This window comes from Otolemur garnettii, unplaced genomic scaffold, assembly GCF_000181295.1.
Source record: "Otolemur garnettii isolate 467f Iridium unplaced genomic scaffold, OtoGar3 scaffold00026, whole genome shotgun sequence".
In the NCBI taxonomy this organism is placed as follows: Eukaryota; Metazoa; Chordata; class Mammalia; order Primates; family Galagidae; genus Otolemur; species Otolemur garnettii.
The window spans coordinates 99,253-112,028 of NW_003852421.1; the positions used below are offsets into that span (position 1 = coordinate 99,253).

Genomic DNA, 12,776 nt, shown 5'->3' on the forward strand with positions numbered 1-12,776 from the left:
CTGGGTAGAATGCCGTGGCATCATAGCTCACAGCAACCTCCAACTCCTGGGCTCAAGCGAGTCTCCTGCCTCCACCTCCTAAGTAGCTGGGACCATAGGTGCCCACCACAATACCTGGCTATTTTTTGGTTGCAGCCATCATTGTTGTTTGGCGGCCCGGGCTGGATTCAAACTCACCACCTTAGGTGTATGTGGCTGGCGCCTTAGCCACTTGAGCCACAGGCACCGAGCCAAGATCACTAATTTTTAATGAAAGCACAATACACATTACTAAAATTCTTCTTTATATAAGGGATTCTTTGGCAACACAGAAATATCTCCAGGACTTTGTAGCTCACATCAGCATAAACAAAAGCAGCCATTACATGAGACTGAAGCAACCCATTTTTGGTTCCCTGGGTTCTAGATCAGCAAGAAGTGCCCTTAGAAAAAACCAATGGTAAAAAACAAGAAAATGTCTAAATTATGTATCAATAAAAGAGGAGATACCCCAAAGCAAGAGCCACAGCCTTAACATCAAGATGCAAACAAGTGTCTGCCAACCACCTGCTCCATGAGGTATCCCCTAGCTTGGGGACAGGGAGACTTGTGACTTTGCACCCAAAATGGCTTAGCCCACAGAGAAAGGCTGCCTCCCTGAATTGAAAAAAAGACAGAGGTTGCTAGCAGGTCAGTAGGTTGGGAAAGGTCCTAAATCCCACCCTGACCTCCTTTAACCAAGACTCTACTTTACCATCCCCACACATTTTCCACCCCAGAATGGTTAAGGCCTCTTAATGCAAGTGAAAATGGCAACCTAAGAAAGCCCATTAATAAAGCACACTGGTAATGTCCCTAAGAATTTATTTTGTATCAGTTCCTCCCCCTCCCAAGACACAAGGGCAAGGTCTCTGCCAGTCTGGCTAGCCCACAGTACATCATCTGGAGCAGAGCAGAAATCCATGTGCACGGGTTTTGTTGTGTCAAGAGGATCAAATGCAGTCATTTTTTTTTTTTTTTTAAATACTGAACTGGGAAAATCAACCAGGACATTCAAAGGAAAAGGCCCATGGTAGGAAGGAGATGGGGTTTACAGTCCCAACTCTGGGGCCCTGGGCAAATCACTGGGTTTCTGATATCACTTCCCTCCCTGTATAAGGGAAGGGAAGGAAAGGGAATATACCAGAGACTTGGTGTTCACTTCCATCTTTAACATTCAATAATCGTTAACATCAAATACAGAAAGAAGCATACAAATTTAGCTCCATTTTCAAAGCCCACACTGAGATAGTAATAACATTCCATTCTTCAGTTGAAAGTTACTGCTCAGAGCCATGAAAAAGTAAAATTATATTTATGCCCTATACAAAAATTACTAAATAAAAAAGAAACAATAAATCAATAATGCCCTGGAGGTTTATCCAAGATATGCAGGATAATTTTAACTCAGAAAATATGCTAATCACAAAATAACTGAATAGCCCACTCCTGATAAGTGCCCTTCAGTGAAATAGGAAATGATACATCCTATACTTCCTTAAGATAAGAGATAAGAATTATCTACTTCTTGGCTGGGTGTGGTGGCTTATGCCTGTAACCCTAGCAGTCTGGGAGACGAAGGCAGGTGAATTGCTTGAGCTCAGGAGTTCGCAACTAGCTGGACCAAGAGTGAGACCCCCCATCTCCACTGGTAGTGTGTGTCTGTAGTCCCAGCTACTCAGGAGGCTGAGGTAAGAGGATCCCTCAAGACCAAGAGTTTAAGGTTGCTGTGAGCAAAGGTGCTATGGCACTCTACCCAGGACAACAGAGTAAGACTCTGTCTCCTAAAAAGGAAAAAAAAGAAAGAATTATCTACTTCAACTATTATCATAGTCAATATAAAATTGGATGCAGCCCCTTTAATCCCCAAAGAGGAAGAAGATAAAAATATCTGTCATCTTATCCTTGTATAACTTTAGTCTGATAGCACTGGCAAGGCAAATATGATTCATGAAACAAACCCAAAGGAAAATTATCAGAAAGAAGACAAAATAAGCATAGTTTGATGTTCTACTTGAGAAGCAGCCAGAATCAACAAAATGTTCTCAAAAACTGATAAAAATAACGGAGTAAAATGGACTACAAAAAAAGGTAAAATAATCCCCAATAGAAATATGTACAAAGGGCATTAACCAATTTACCTCCCACAAAAGAAAGCAATGCTAAGGCTTATATTTAAAAGTTTCAACTTCAGAGAAAAATAGTAAATACCATTTTTTAAGAATATACTATGTGCTAGGTCCACATTAGTGCTTTTCTTGAAAGAGCCTTACAAACCTACCATGTACATGCTGAGAATTTCTGCATTTTATAGGCAAAGATATGGAGCCTTATCTCTTTAAGGGTCTCTCAGTAGCCCAGAGGACCCAGGGTAGCAGAGTGAGGCCTGGACACAAGGTCTGTGTGGCTCTGAAGCTCACCTCCTAGATCACTATGGTACACACCCTACCCAAAAAACAAGTGGTGGAAAGCAAATTAAAGATACCTTTTTAAACCAGGAACTTTACAAATATAAAAACCATTCATCTCCCATACTGACAGATAGGTGAGCCCTCTCATCCTAGGCAAGAGATGCTTTAAATTAGTGCACCACCATTTCCCAAGTATAATTTAGAATTATGTAAAAAAATAAAAAAGTAAAATAAAATAAAATGAAAGAAGGCAGGAAGAAAAGAAAATGTCATGAAAACATACCATTGGAATCAAAAATAACACTTCTAGGAATCTCACTGAAGATAAAACTCACAGGTACTGATACAAATTTTATATACAAAGCACCTATGGGAGTATTTCGTACACCACAGGAAAATAAAATCCTTAAATGCCCAACCACAGAGAAACAGTTAGATTACATAATATCCATGATGGAATATTATGGGAGGTAATCATAATAAAAGTCATGGTAATGCCATGGAAATGTACAAGCTTACGTGGGAAAAAAAGAAGATATACAACTAGAAGTATAATTTAATCTTATCTATGCAAATTAGGAAGAAAGGTACATTTACATGTAATTTCTATAAACGTGTACATTCTATAAATGTAAGCATAACTTACAGGCAGAATGGGAGGATATCCCATATACCAGATGTTTTTCAGTAATGGATAATTTTTAGATTGTTCTGCATTTTTCTGTGTTTTCACATTTTCTACAACATATTATTTTAGGGAGTTTATGGTGAAGGGTTCTTTCTATGAAATTAATATAAATGCATTTAAAGGCTGGGCACGGTGGCTCACGTTTATAATCCTAGCACTCTGGGAGGCCAAGCCATGGATCACCTGAGCTCACCAGCTTGAGACCAGCCTGAACAAGAGTGAGACCCTGTCTGAGACCAGCCTGAACAAGAGTGAGACCCTGTCTCGACTAAAAAAATGAAAAACTGAGGCAAGAGGATCGCTTTAGCCCAAGAGTTTGAGGTTGCTGTGAGCTATGATGCCATAGCACTCTACCAAGGGTGACAAAGTAAGACTCTGTCTCAAAAAATGAAAAATAAATGCATTTAAAAATCAGATACTGCTAAAAGAGATATTAGAAAATATCAGGCACCCTCCCATATCTCCCAATGTCCAAGAAGCAATGGCTCGCACGTCCTTTTGCTCTTTTTTCTGGTATTTACCTGCATACTTCTACATAATGTGTACAGTGCTATTATTGACATAACAATTTTATTTATTTATTTTGAGACAGAGTCTCACTATGTCGCCCTTGGCAGAGTGCCATGGCATCACAGCTCACAGCAACCTCCAACTCTTGGGCTTAAGCGATTCTGTTGCCTCAGCCTCCCAAGTAGCTGGGACTAACAGGTGCCACAATGCCCAGCTATTTTTTTGCTGTAGTTGCTATTGTTGTTTGGCAGACCCTGGGCAGGTTCGAACCCACCAGCCGCGGTATTATGTGGGTGGCACTCTAGCTGCCAAGCGACAGGCACTGGCTGACATAACAATTTTAAATGTTCTCTATTGCTTTCCCAATTTAGGGGCCGAGAATGTGGTTCTCTCAATGCTGCTCCCTCACCCCTCCCCATCCATAGGTCTGCTTTATTATAACTGAATAACTGAATATTATTCCAGGCTAAGGCGGAGGGGTGGAAAGAAACCCATTTCCTGTTTTCATTTAATGCTGCTTTGCCCTACTGAATACTGCCTCTTCCCATATTCTTTAGTTTTCTATGTACTCATAACAAATTTTCCCCAAATGTTCGATAGGTCAGCCAAATTTTTTTTTTTTTTGAAATAGTGTCTACTCTGTCCCCTCAGCTAAAGTACAGTGGCCTCCTCTCATAGCTCATTGCAGCCTCGAACTCCTGGGCTCAAGACATCCTCCTGTCTCGGCCTTCCAAGTAGTTGGGACTATGAGTGTACCCCACCATGCCCAGATAATTTTTCTCTTTTTTTTAGAGATGGGGTCTTGCTCTTACTCAGGCTGGTCTTGAACTCCTGACCTCAAGCAATCCCCTTGCCCCCTGCCTTGGCCTCCCAGAGTGGTAGGATTACACATGTGAACCCCAGCGCCAGGCTCCCTTTCAGTCATCTTTTCACTCACTCAGACACCAGGAGTAATTTCCCAGCTGTATTTCCCTCTCCCACAGCCTGTCACAATGCTGCTGAGCACAGGGACTTAGACTCTAAAGAGGAATTTTCACAGGCAGGCAACCTTCCCTACTACAACCATTAGTTAATGGCCCGACTTATTGTACGGCAGGCTGGTGAGTTTCTGCCCTCCCCAAACACAGCGCATTGCTTACATGGCAAAGAAATGATTTTTTCTTAAACATTTAAGTGTTGATAACAAATTTCAATGTCTGATTTTTAAAATACTTCCGTGCACCTTTTAAAAGCAAACAAAACCCCCACAAACAAGTCCTAGTAAATATTTACATTTCTATAATCTAATAAATCAAGATTTACAAGTTTAGTAAGTTAGCTTCTCTTAAGACCTTCAAACCTGTTTAAAAATACACAAAAGGATACAACGATTACGAAACTTATTTCTATACCTGTTCTTGAGTCTTGCAAAAGGTATTAATTAATATCATGGGTTTAGGCTCGGCGCCTATAGCTCAACAGGCTAAGGCGCCAGCCACGTACACCTAAGGTGGCGGGTTCGAATCCCCAGCCCGGGCCCGCCAAACAACAATGATGGCTGCAACCAAAAAATAGCCGGGCGTTGTGGCGGGCGCCTGTGGTCCCAGCTACTTGGGAGGCAGAGGCAGGAGACTCGCTTGAGCCCAGGAGTTGGAGGTTGCTGTGAGCTGTAATGCCACGGCACTCTACCCAGGGGGACAGCTTGAGGCTCTGTCTCAAAAAATAAAAAAAAAAATATCATGGGTTTAACTTATTTTATCTTTGTTATAACTTTCTATACTTTTCCTAAGGTAATTGTAATGCCTATTTTAAGGGTTTCCTAGGGGTTAAATTAATTGCAAGGGACCATTTTATCTCTGCAAAAACAAGGTTGGGCTCCCTGGTTCATGGTCTTTGTACATCCCAGTTGTTTCTCAGCACTCATTTATCACAGCAGGCATTTTGACTAGTTAGGGGAGCTTTGAGCTCCAATCCCACCTTCCTTGGGATTTTACATGACCTTGGCCAAACACTAAATTTCAGTTTCTTGTAGCCTAATGTCCTTTCTTAAAATGAATATTATTTGAGTTTTCCTCTGAGTTGTATAGCCTAGAGTTATATCATATACCTTAGTGTTTTAGTTTAATTTTTAGGCCTTTAGGCTGATTTGTACAACTGCTATGCTTGTAACCCTAGGACAGTGGTTCTCAACCTTCCTAATGCCGCAATGTATTTTCATTGTTACAAAGGGATTGCGATCCCCAGGTTGAGAACTGCTGGCCTAGGAACTTGTAATAATCAAACTTTCGAAGACAAAAGCAAACCTTATTTGAAAGCTCATTTTGTTTGCCTCATCTGAAGTTATTAATGGACTCGAATTTTTTTAACCATGTATTTCAATTAATTGATGTTCGTTTTCTTCTTGGCACTCAAATTGCCGTAACTTGATTTGTGGCAATCTCTTTAAATTGGTTACTTTATCCCCAAACATTCTTGCCCTAAAGTTTTAAGGCCCATTTTTGGATTTTTCTAGTTGAAACACATCATATCAGGCCCTCTTCTGGTTTCTTTTAATTCAGAAGAGTTTAAAGCACAAAATCTGAATGTTTGGGGAGTACATGAGTTTGGGGTGCTGACCAAAACTATTGTTGCTGTTGTTGGGCACACCAGTGACAGAGCTGGAACAGGTCTTTCTTCTAAGTTCTTCATGTATCATGCTGTAAATAAGATTGCATTTAAAGTTGGCTCTGATACACCCGGCTCTGCTAAAACACGCTTGCACTTAAGAGCTTTTATCAGAACACAATTGACTACTCTTTCATCATATGTACTTGTGGGCATCAAGCAGTACTTTTTAACCCCATTACTGAACTGGTTCCAGTTTGGCGTTATTACTCTATACAGCACTGAATAGCTGTCTCATCTGAGGTGACTCTTTGCCAGTAATATCTTGAGTTTGGACCCCAATGTATTGCTGCTTCACAGTTTAATCCTGTACTTTGATAGAGCAAATTGTCCAATAACTTTCTAAGATGTTATGATTTCTTCTTGCATTTCTGGAAACGTCTTTTCCTACCATTCCATATGACCGGTAGATTGGCAGTCTACCAGTCCGTACATCATTTTACCTCCAAATCTCTGAGGCATCCCTTCATTGCTTTTCAGTCTCTAGCTTCGGTACTGAGGAGTCTGGCAACATTCTGACCCAAGTTCCATCTACTGCACCTACCCTCATCCTCTCATTGGAAGCCTATGAAATTTTGTCCCTACCCCTGATATTTGGAAATGTCCTTCTGTAAGCTCAGTTCATTCATTCTGCTGGACACTTGGTGGGCTCTTTCAGTGTGGCAAGTCAAGAAAACTTCCTTTCTGCTCTGGCCGGGCGTGGTGGCTCATGCCTGTAACCCTAGGACTCTGGGAGGCTGAGGCGGGTGAATTGCCTGAGCTCACAGGTTCAAGACCAGCCTAAGCAAGAGCTATACCCCATCTCTAAAAATAGCCAGGCATTGTGGCAGGTGCTTGTAGTCCCAGCTACTCGGGAGACTGAGGCAAGAGAATCATTTAAGCCCAAGAGTTTGAGGTTACTGTGAGCTGTGATACTAAGGCACTTTACCAAGAGCAACAAGTGAGACTCAGTCTCAAAAAAAAAAAAAGAAAGAAAGAAAGAAAGAAAACTTTGTTTGTGCTCTGGAGGAATTTTTTAAGGTGCTTTTCTGTTTCCCCCAGAGTGGCTCTCTGTTCTTTCTCTGTGCCTCCTATATTAGTCAGGTACAAAACTCTTGGCCTGACCCAGGACTTTCCAACATTCTCCATGTTCTGGCACACACAGAAAATGATAGTGGCATGGACTTAGGGGCAAGGCTTCCTGCTACAGAGGTGACTACCCGAGAGCTTCAGCCACCCTGGCCCACCCCAGGTACCCTGAGTTGAAGGGTTCCATTATCCCTCAGACCTCTTCCCTCTCTTGGATTTTCTGCCACCACCACGTTTTGTTCTATTTTCTGGAAGAAAGTTCATGATTTTATCTTCTAATCCTTCTAATGATTGTTAATTTCAGCTACTACACTTTCATTTACAAGGACTTTTTCTCCTTCTCTGATGCTCTTTTCTTTCTGGACTTTTTTTTGGGCAGCTTTTTGGCTGGGGCTGGGTTTGAACTCACCACCTCCAGTATATGGGGCCCGCGCCCTACTCCTTGAGCCACAGGCACCACCCTCTGGACTTCTTTTTTAATTGAGTTCTCTTCTGCTTCCTGCATTGTCTTTCTCTGGGGTCTTTTTCTACTGTGGTTGGCATTTGCTTCATTTTATTTAGGTCTGTCTCTTTCATACCTAGGCTTCCCCAAAATGCCTGATAACCCTTGATGTCAGTCCATATTTATGAGGAAAATGCAAAGAACACTAGGACATGTCAGCTGAGGGCTTCATTGCAGCATGAAAGGAGTCAATAGTGTTTTTGGTTGAAGAACCAGTAAATGGAGGAAACATCCAGTGTGGCTGCTGGTAGAAGCAGGCAGGGTAGGGACTTCCAATGGATCTGCAATCCACTTATCTCAGCCCAGCTCAGGGCCTCCCCATAGTGCCCACAGGTCCCCAAGTTTGAGCATTTTCATTATCACTTTGCAATAATGAATAATACATTAATGCTTAACAATTAATCATAAAGAGATTAAAGTGATCCTAATCTTAGGAAGAAAAACAAACTCAAATTTAAAGTTTACCACCCACTAAAATACTCTAAATATCAAAAAAATTATAAACAATCCAGTGAGATTTTGGCCCTTTCAGTGAACGTGCCAGTAGTAAGGATGCATCTTTCAGATCACAGTGCAAACTCAATAAATAAGTAAATAAGATAGCCACGTGTCCTTCATATATATGAAAACATACATATGTACATATGCACATGTATAATTCATCATGTATTTCAAAATTATTTACTACTTTAAAAACAGTATACCTTTTAAAAATAAAAGTATTTAACCACAGATGTAAAAACTAGATATTCATGAACAATTTTATATATTTTTTAAACACATCTACCAAATCTATCCTAGCATCATTTTTTTCCTGTAGCATCACCAGTAACTTTGAGCAGGTAATGTTCCTAATTGATTTTGTTCAACCGATCATGTCTTAATTTTTTTATATGTCAGTATTTAATTGTGCTTTTTTTTTTTTTTTTGGGAAAAAGCCCTAAGCTGACCCCCCCCCCCCCCCCCCCCGGTAGAGTGCCGTGGCATCACAGCTCACAGCAGTCTCTAACTCCTGGGCTCAAGCAAGTCTCCTGCCTCAGCCTCCCAAGTAGCTAGGACCACAGGCGCCTGCCACAATGCCCGGATATTTTTTGGTTGCAGCCGTCATTGTTATTTGGCAGGCCGGGGCTGGATTCCAACCCACCACCTTAGATGTATGTGGCTTGGGGCCTTAGCCACTTGAGCCACAGGCCCTGAGCCTAATTGTGCTTCTTAACTTCTATTAAGGGTGTTTTCATTTTCTACAAAATCAACCATTCCAACACAGCTTTAATGGAAACATGGGCTCCTGCTTTGTCCCCACTTTGTTTTCTTGTATTTAAATTGTGTTTCTTATATGTTTAACTTCTCTGAGCAGCAGAGGCCTCACATGTAAACAAAGCAATTACTGTACACATATTCATTTTTCAGATGTCTTGGCCTAACCCAGGTCCAGCAAGCCTGGAAATAGGAGGTGTGTGCTCTTCCATCCACTGGGATGCCCTTATCACCAGCTACATAGAAAAGAATGTTGAATAAGTTCATTCCAATTTCACTCTACTGTTACTGGTCTGAGTTAACTGTAATAAGCTGAATTGTAATAAGATGCCTTGGATTGGAACTGCCCTTATTTAATTACATTTCTGTAGTCAAGTTGACCAAAGTGCCTTTCTTGGTGATGGCACAAAGTCACAATGGATGCAATTTACTCCTAGGTGGCCATGAAACAGCCTGGTACACCCCATCCATACTGATAACAGCACTCATTCAAGTTAATCACAGGAACACAACAGCCCCAGCAATATAATGTGATCCCCAGGACTTTAAATCCAAAGGTTACCTAAGGCACATATCTTATCTCACCGGTCCTAAACCACACCAAGAAGCAAGCAGTAAGCCTTTGGGTATATTCCTGTCACCAGGAACACTGGTCTCAAGGAAGCAAAAGCTGCTGCAGCTTCTCCCTCCCATTTGAGTATTCCTGACAGCAAGTGAAAACTAATTTTCTACACATTTTCCAACATTGAGTTTTAAGAGCAAAAGGGGGTTAGAAACTAACTAAAATGCCAATTTCATGTAGCACACAAACTCCAAACACGGTTAAAATTTCCCCCCATGTCCTCCTTCCCTTGAAGTCATCAAATCTTGTAATATTTTGCCCGCAGTGAGTTTACTTTAAAAAAAAAAAAAAAAAGAGCAGTAACAAAATCTGGAGAACTCACGAATTGTATTCACAGGCCTGAGGCCCTTTTAAAGTACTGCAGAATTTGCCAAACTGCGGAGCGCAGGCGGGGCCCATCCAGAGAAAAAGCGCTGGAGGACCGGGTCCCTGCTCTCTCCTCCACCCCTCGCACGTTCCCAACGCCTGGCACTCCGTGGCGCGAGACCACCACCTGTGGGTCGCGGGGCGAAAGTGTCACCCGTGGACTCTGGGACGGTGGGGGATGTCACCGTGGCCGCGAGGACAGCCACAGGATCACCTGTGGCCGGGGAGGCTCTGCACGGCCCCCATCCCGCGCCAGCCGCCTCCAGCTTGGGCGCTGGGGGTCTGGGCGGTCTGCGGCGTCACCGGCCAGGCAGGGAGACCATGCGTAACTCACCCGGCTGCGTCACTGTCCGCCGGAGAAGGGAACCTGATCCCGGACGCTCAGCCCCAGTCCTCCGCCCCGCAGGGACTGCCGGGGTCATGCGCGGGCACGCCCCGCTGCTCCCGGCTCCGGGCTCCCAGCGCTCGGTCCCCGCCGCCGCCCCTCCATCCCCGCGGCGCTGCAGCGGATAACCGAGCCCCGCGCGTACGAGTGGGTCCCACACCAGACACGTACCCCAGAGTCTCAGCGCCGTAGCCAGGAGCGAGCAGAGCGGCTGGAAGGAGGTGTCCCAGCCGCCCTGGGCCTCAAATACTGGCCAGGCGAAGAGGCGGGCCGAGGACTGGGCGGGGAGCCGGCGCGCCGCCAGCCCCGGGGCCGGGCCCGGGAGAGGGAGCGCCGGGGAAGTAGGTGCGCCGGTGCGGGTCAGGTGCGCTTTGACGTCAACCCGGGTAGCCTGGCCCGTCCTAGCCTTTTGGAGGAACCGCTTCTTTCTTGGGGCTCTCACTTTGTTCTCTGGACACTAGAGAATCAATGGGAGCCTTGGCCCTCAGGGAGTTCTCCATCTGGGGGCGACAGTGCGCAGCGCACCAGCGTGTTTACTGTGCTTTTGTAGTGACACAAATACCAGCTTAAACTGAACATGGGCAGAACAGAAATTTATAATGAGGAACGCCCATGAGATCATGGTGTGTGTTCAAAGACTTACAATACACTTCAGCCTCATAAGAACTGGACCTCAGGGTACTAACAAATTATACAAATGAATACGAAGATCCTGTCTGCCATCTGCAAAAATCTGGAGTGACTAGGGGTGGGGAAAATGCCAGCCAAGTTTTTAAAATGAGTTCAACTTTGGGAACCTCAAGCTATTTCCTGCCTTCGTCCTTACCCTCAGGAGAGTTTCTCAACACTGATACTGTTGACATTTGAGCCAGGTAATTCTTGGTAGTAGGGGGCTGTCCTGGAATTATAGAATGTTTCACAGCATCCCTGGTCCTTTTTAGAGGGGTAGCATCGTATTATCTATCAATAGCTCAACAACTTACTTTTTCCACTTAACATAGTTTGGAGATCCCTCTGATTTGGTACTTATAGATCTCCTTTTTTGTTTGTTTGTTTGTTTAAGACAAGAGTCTCATTATATCTCCCCCAGTAGAGTGCTATGGCGTCACAGCTCACAGCAACCTCAAACTCTTGGGTTTAAGCGATTCTCTTGCCTTAGCTTCCCAAGTAGCTGGGACTACAGGCGCCTGCTACAACACCTGGCTATTTCTATCTTTCTTTTTTTTTTTTTTGTACTTGTTTAGCTGGCCTGGGCCAGATTGCAACTTGCCACCCTCGGTGTATGTGGCTGGTGCTGTAACCACTGTACTACGAGCATCGAACCTCCTGTTTTCTTTTCTTTTCTTTTTTTTTTTTTTTTTTGAAAAAAGAGGTTTCTTATGTCACCCTTTGTAGAGTACTGTGGCATCACAGCTCACAGCCACCTCAAACTCTAGGGCTTAAGTGATTCTCTTATCTCAGCCTCCCAACTAGCTGGGACTACAGGCTACCGTCACAATGCCTGGCTATTTTGTTGTTGTTGTTGTTGTTGCAGTTGTCATTGTTGTTTAGCTGGCCCAGGCTGGATTTGAACCTGCCAGCCTTGATGGATGTGGCCGGTACCCTACCCATTGATCTATGGGTGCCGCCTAGATCTCCCTTTTTCAGGCTCAGTACTCCTTTGAGTGCCATTTGGATTATTTCTGATCTTACCTCTTTACAAGTAATGCTGCCACAAATGAGTGCAGCACTTCTCAAACTTCACTGCACATACAGATCATCCCATGCTATTGTCAAAATGCAGATTCCAATTAACTAGGTTCTGAGATTGGGACTTTATAACAAGTTCTATGTAGCTAATCCTGCTGGTCCATAGACTAACAAAGAATTTAGTGTGAATATTGTTTTCCATTAAGGAAGAAGTACCCATTAATCCAGATTCCTAGATTCTTAAAAGAGAATTACAGGAAAAGAGGTAAATACCTGTATATTTTTGTTGATTATTGTCAAATTCCCCTTGGTAAGGGTTATGTCATTTTGTCCTCTCACCATCAATACGTAAATACTTCTTTCTTCCAAATTTGGAAGAAAAATCTCTGGGTTTTTACCAATCTGGTAGGTGAGAAATGCTATCTCAGTGTAGTTCTAATTATCATTTGCTTTATTTTGAGCTAAGTAGTTTATCTTTTCATATGCCTAAAGGCCCTTCTGTCTTTCTTAGGGTTTCCCCTTTGAATTGTTTCACTTTTATTCTTTGTTTTAATTCACTTAAAGATTTTTTTTTTCCTTCTTGGGTCTTATGAGCTTTTCATAATTTTTTTTTTTTT

General features: G+C 43.1%; 1 protein-coding gene across 2 annotated transcripts in view; it reads right to left on the reverse strand.

Moving 5' to 3' along the window:
- Window positions 1-10,688, reverse strand: part of LOC100948192 (serpin B6) — a 26,746-nt gene extending 16,058 nt beyond the window's left edge. The window contains exon 1 of one of the 2 annotated variants that reach the window (XM_012804259.2): window positions 10,642-10,688. The gene's annotated coding sequence lies outside the window, so the exon portion shown is untranslated. Of the gene's footprint in view, window positions 1-10,419; window positions 10,535-10,641 lie in introns of those variants that run through there. The other variant, XM_012804260.2, reaches the window with a different exon arrangement.
- Window positions 10,689-12,776: the final 2,088 nt, after the last annotated feature.